Source organism: Lithobates pipiens, unplaced genomic scaffold (assembly GCF_037356315.1).
Source record: "Lithobates pipiens isolate NorthernLeopardFrog02 unplaced genomic scaffold, aLitPip1_a1.2 Scaffold_1, whole genome shotgun sequence".
In the NCBI taxonomy this organism is placed as follows: Eukaryota; Metazoa; Chordata; class Amphibia; order Anura; family Ranidae; genus Lithobates; species Lithobates pipiens.
Genome location: NW_027507685.1, coordinates 194,095,570 through 194,101,826, shown reverse-complemented (window position 1 = coordinate 194,101,826; position 6,257 = coordinate 194,095,570). Strand labels below are relative to the sequence as shown.

General features: G+C 43.2%; 1 protein-coding gene across 2 annotated transcripts in view; it reads left to right on the top strand.

The window, feature by feature from the left end:
- The first annotated feature begins 386 nt into the window (after positions 1 to 386).
- The window catches only part of OPHN1 (oligophrenin 1), a 201,576-nt gene continuing 195,705 nt past the window's right edge, over positions 387 to 6,257 (top strand). For both annotated transcript variants that reach the window (XM_077479375.1, XM_077479367.1), the window contains exon 1: positions 387 to 514. The gene's annotated coding sequence lies outside the window, so the exon portion shown is untranslated. The remainder of the gene's footprint in view (positions 515 to 6,257) is intronic.

The following is a 6,257-nucleotide window of genomic DNA, read 5'->3' as shown; positions in this document are numbered from 1 at the left end:
AGATGACTGTCTCCTCTTGGTGACAGATGATGGTATCCTCTTGGTGACAGGTCTCCTCTTGGTGACAGATGACGGTCTCCTCTTGGTGACAGATGACTGTCTCCTCTTGGTGACAGGTGATGATCTCCTCTTGGTGACAGGTCTTTTGGTGACAGATGACTGTCTCCTCTTGGTGACATTTGATGGTCTCCTCTTGGTGACAGATGGTCTCCTCTTAAAGATGATGGTGTCCCCGGATGTAGGGGGCGAGGTGTCCCCGGAAGTTGGAGGTGGGGGAATGACAGGTCCGGGAAGTCTCTTCCTGCCTTTGTTTTGTCTCTTTAAGAGAAGATAAAGGGCGGAGAGGTGGGCGTGTCTTGGGGAGGGGCCTGTTCCTGGAAGGATCGGGGAAGGAAGGTTGGAGGGAGAGGTGTCGGAGGAGGAGGAGGAGGGGGAGGGGATGGTGGAGGGAGATCTGCGCTCATCATCACCGCCTGAGAGAGAAGAGAAGACCGATCTCCGGGAGGACGGACAGGTACAGCACCGGGGAGATGTACGGAGGACACCGGGATCATCTCCTCCGTACATCGGGGAAGAGGGGGAGGGGCGGCCTCTCCACACCGACCATCCATTCCCGGCCATACAATACCGCACACTGATTGGCTGAGAGATGGTTGCTATGGGATCCTCCATCCTCAGCATGGGAAGAATGGTTACTATGGGCTGCTGTAGCCTTATTAGTGTTCTGGTTGCCATGGGATACTGCATCCTTATATGAAGACTGGTTGCTGTGACATTCTGCTTCCTTATTATGGTTAATATGGTTGCTAAGGGATATTGTATTTTTATTATGGGATGTGGTTGCTAAGGTATATTGTATTATGGGAAATGTGGTTGCCATGGAATACTGTAACCTCCTTACATGAAGACTAGTTGCTATGACTTGCTGCTTTCTTATTATGGGGAATGACATTGCTAAGGGATATTATTATTATTATTATTCAGAATTTATTTGGTGCCAATAGTTTGCTCAGCACTTTACATAATGAGGGCGGACGTTACAGGTACAATACAGGAGGAGTCGGAGGCCCTGCTACTGTATTATGGGAAATATGGTTGCTAATGGATACTACATCCTTAGTATGGGAAATATAGTTGGATATTGTATCCTTATTTGAAATCTAGTTGCTAAGGGATACTGCATCCTTATTTATATATCGATTAGTTACCATGAGATACTGCTTCTTTAGTATGTGAAGTATGGTTGCTATGGAATATTGCATCCTTTTCATCTTAGGACTGGTTCCTATGGCTACTGCATCCTTGTATGAGGTCTGGTCACCATAGGATATGGCATCCTTAGTATGGTTGCTACGGAGTACTGCATCTCTGTCACTTGACATCAGGCTACTAAGGGATACTGCATCCTTGGTGCATAAACGTGGTTGCTCTGGCTACTGCATCTTTATTGTGCGGTCGTGTTGCCATAGGATGCTAGTATGTGAAATCTGGTTGCTAGGGGAAGTATGGTTACTATGGGGTACCTTGATTTTGTGCAGTCTGGTTGCTATGGCTACTGCATCCTTTTGTATGAAGTCTGATTGTAATTGGGTTGCAGCATCCTCATTGGATGACTTCCATACAATGCTGAGCCCCTGGCAGGGATGGCAGTACGCTGTATATTGGGATCTATTATGGATCTCCAAGGATTGGTCGTCTTCGGATGGCCCCTCCCATGTGTCAGTGTAGAGGACTCCTCAGGGTCACCCTCGCCAACCAATTATATATATATATATATATATATATATATATATATATATATATATATATATTATTCTCTATCCCTTTTACGCAAGCTGTGATCAGAGTGTGGAGGGGTTAGACCCCCTGACCATTGTCTGTCCCCATTGGGGAGAGTCACCCTCCCGTCCTGGGGAAAGTTTGTCCTCACTGCCAGAACAAGGCACTGTGTCTTGTTATAATGGATCCCAGTGTTTTCCCTATTTTTAACTTCTATTTAAATCTAAGCAGAGCATTGTGATGTGTTTTTTTTGTGCGGTGGCAGATCTACATCATCATTCTCCAACATGGTGCATTGGGGGACACAAAGCGCCGGAGGATTCCCAGTGTCCTTGTATTGGGCCGGTGTTGATCTGCCACTTCCTGTTCCATCTCCAGGGCAGGAAGTGAAGGGGAATCTTCCCATCAGGGTACAGGCGACAACTACTAAATCCAAACGGGGCTTTAATTACAGATGGAAGCTGTCAGTGCAGAGCCAATCAGCTACAGGCAGGGACTCTCAGCAGCTGCATGTACACAAAGGGGCGGGGATACACATGACATCATTGAGCCCTATATGGCAACATGGTTATATTAGGTCAGTGATGTCACCATGGTCCCCGCCCCTTTGTGTATGTGCAGCTGCTGAGCGGTTATTAATGCTGTGATAGTTTGACAATTAATCCAACATTTTCTTTTATATCATATTTCATTTTTTTGGTTGGTGTTAGCCACTTTATTTTTGTTTATAGAAAGACTAAAAAAATCTGCCTATCACATTTCTTGAATAGTAAATGCCACTTTAAGTTAGTGCTCAGCAGTAAATGTCCTTTTAAATATTGGTGATTAGTAGTGAGTTCTCCTTTATATGGTGGTTTCTTTCGTTCCCGTCCTTTTTCCTTCTTTTGCTCTTTTTTTCCTTCTTTTGCTCTTTTTCCTTCTTTTGCTCTTTTTATTTTTTATTTTTTCTATTTCCTTTTTGCTCTTTCCCTTTTTTCTTTCTCTTTTACTCCTTTTCTCTTTTTTCTTTCTCTTGTGCTCTCTCCCCCTTTTTTCTTTTTCTTTTCTTTCATTAAAACAAACCATTTACCACTGACAGGGGTGCTTACAATGATCAGCTTTCATTTATGTAAAACCTTTTACCCAAAAGGTAAAAAAGCTGTAACTGATTATAAAGCATTAGGTGGCATTCAGCATTAATTTGTTGGTGTATCTAAATCTGCTAGTACATCTAACACTCCCCTCACAATGCTGCTGTCTGATGTGCCTCCTGTGCTCCTTCATCCAGAGATCAATGTCACTATTGTCCCCGCCCCTTTGTGTATGTGCAGCTGTTGAGCAGTTGTTAGTGCTTTGATAGTTTGTCATTAATCCACCATTTTTTATCTTTATAACTTTTTTTTTTTTTTTTGTAAACCAATAGCATTTTTAGTTGGTGTTAGACACTTTTTTTTGATTATTTTTTTTTTCTCTATAAAATCAAAATAAATCTGCCTATCACATTTCTTGAGGTGAGTCTGTAGTAAAAGCCCCTTTAAAAGTTAGTGCTCAGTAGTGAGTTCTCCTTTATAGGTAGGTGATCGGTAGTGAGATCTCCTTTATAGGTAGGTGATCGGTAGTGAGTTCTCCTTGGTAGGTGATCAGTAGTGAGTTCTCCTTTATAGGTAGGTGATCAGTAGTGAGTTCTCCTTTATAGGTAGGTGATCAGTAGCAAAGCGCATGTACAGACCCCAATCAAGTGAAAAAAAGCATTTGGAATGCATTGGGAAAACCCATCAAAAATGCACTGGAACGTGTAAAAAAAACAGGCATGCAGAAATGTACATGGAATGGATCTGGAGTGCGATTTTTGTGGTAACCAACCCCAAATATTGGTGATCAGTAGGGAACATCTCTGTAAATGTTGGTGACCAATAGGGAACGTCCCTGTAAATATTGGAGATCTGTAGGGAATGTCTCTGTAAATATTGGGGATCTGTAGGGAATATCCCTGTAAATGGGGATCCCTGTAAATTGGGATCTGTAGGGAATGTCTCTGTAAATATTGGTGATCTGTATGGAATGTCCCTGTAGATATTGGTGATCAGTAGGGAACGTCCCTGTAAATGTTGGTGACCAATAGGGAACGTCCCTGTAAATGGTGATTTGTAGGGAATGTCTCTGTAAATATTGGGGATCTGTAGGGAATGTCCCTGTAAATATTGGGGATCTGGAGGGAATGTCCCTGTAAATATTGGGGATCTGTAGGGAATGTCCCTGTAAATATTGATGATCAGTAGGGAATGTCTCTGTAAATATTGGAGATCTGTAGGGAATGTCTCTGTAAATATTGGAGATCTGTAGGGAATGTCCCTGTAAATATTGGGGATCTGTAGGGAATGTCCCTGTAAATATTGGGGATCTGTAGGGAATGTCCCTGTAAATATTGGGGACCTGTAGGGAATGTCCCTGTAAATATTGGGGACCTGTAGGGAATGTCCCTGTAAATATTGGGGACCTGTAGGGAATGTCCCTGTAAATATTTGGGACCTGTAGGGAATGTCCCTGTAAATATTTGGGACCTGTAGGGAATGTCCCTGTAAATATTGGGGACCTGTAGGGAATGTCCCTGTAAATATTGGGGATCTGTAGGGAATGTCCCTGTAAATATTGGAGATCTGTAGGGAATGTCCCTGTAAATATTGGGGATCTGTAGGGAATGTCCCTGTAAATATTGGGGACCTGTAGGGAATGTCCCTGTAAATATTGGAGATCTGTAGGGAATGTCCCTGTAAATATTGGGGATCTGTAGGGAATGTCCCTGTAAATATTGGGGACCTGTAGGGAATGTCCCTGTAAATATTGGGGACCTGTAGGGAATGTCCCTGTAAATATTGGGGACCTGTAGGGAATGTCCCTGTAAATATTGGGGACCTGTAGGGAATGTCCCTGTAAATATTGGGGATCTGTAGGGAATGTCCCTGTAAATATTGGGGATCAGTAGGGAACGTCTCTGTAAATATCTGTGATCTGTAGAGTCAGCACTGCTGCATCCTCTTTGCAGCCACGTCTTGCCTCCATGCACTCCACTGATGTCTACATGACATTTCTCGGGGGGGGGGGGGGTCCTGATGGTGACAGTAGTCGGCCGTGTCTGTGGGAAAGGTGTTGAAACAGAGTGACAGCGTGGGAGACGGGGACAGAGCATTGTCACCCTAGAACAGGAAGTGCCTGAACAAGAACTGATATGACGGGATCACTAGGGATTATTTGAATTGACTGTGGATTATTTCCATGGTAAAGCCTGTATGGGGTTTTAGTGATCATAATGTCGGATGTGGAGGAGGTTCTCAATATCCCGGGTTTCCTGTGCCTCGGGATGTGTAAATAAATCGGACAAATATTATTAGTGACACATGTCAGTCTTGTTTACATTGTGCCGTGGTTGTCACATTTAATCAGTGTCACTTGTCTCCCATCAGGATAGAGATCAGTGTCTGACTTCCCTCCAGTATAATTACTGGACTATCAGCATCTATCGGCCACAAAGTTTGGACTTTAACCATTTAACCCCCTTCATGACCAGGGCATTTTTAGCTATTCAGCACTGCGCTACTTTGGTAATAGCGCGGACATGCAATTCTGTACCAAAATTAAATTTGTATCCCTTTTTTATTTTTTATTTTTATTGCTTTTGGTGGTTTTTGATCACCACTGAGTTTTTTTCTATTTTTTATTTTGTCTTTTATTATATAAACAAAAAAAAAATGCTGAAAAAAATGTTGCTTTCTTCTATAAAACCTAGCCAATAAAATCTATTATCTTCATCAATTGAAGCCAGGATGTATTCTGATAATGTCTTTTGGTACTGCAATTTAAACAGCTATAGATGCTTTACTAGTAATGGCAGTGATCATCGACTATTGGTGTGGCGGACAATCTGGCACTAACAGACACTGGCTGGGAGGGTTACTAACTGACACGGACATCACCTTGCCCTTTCCCCCTTTCCCTTTCCCCCTTTCCCTTTCGCCCTTTCCCTTTCGCCCTTTCCCCCTTTCCCTTTCGCCCTTTCCCTCTTTTTCCTTTCCTCTTTTTCCTTTCGCTCTTTTCCTTTCGCTCTTTTCCTTTCGCTCTTTCCCTTTCGCTCTTTCCCTTTCGCTCTTTCCCTTTCCCTCTTTCCCTTTCGCTCTTTCCCTTTCGCTCTTTCCCTTTCCCTCTTTCCCTTTCGCTCTTTCCCTTTCGCTCTTTCCCTTTCCCTCTTTCCCTTTCGCTCTTTCCCTTTCGCTCTTTCCCTTTCGCTCTTTCCCTTTCGCTCTTTCCCTTTCGCTCTTTCCCTTTCGCTCTTTCCCTTTCCCTCTTTCCCTTTCGCTCTTTCCCTTTTCCTTTCGCTCTCATTTTATGAAAAAGCTGTAACTGATTATAAAGCATTAGCTGGCGTTCAGCATTAATTTGTTAGTGTATCTAAATCTGCTAGTACATCTAACACTGCCCTCACAATGCTGCTGTCTGATGTGCCT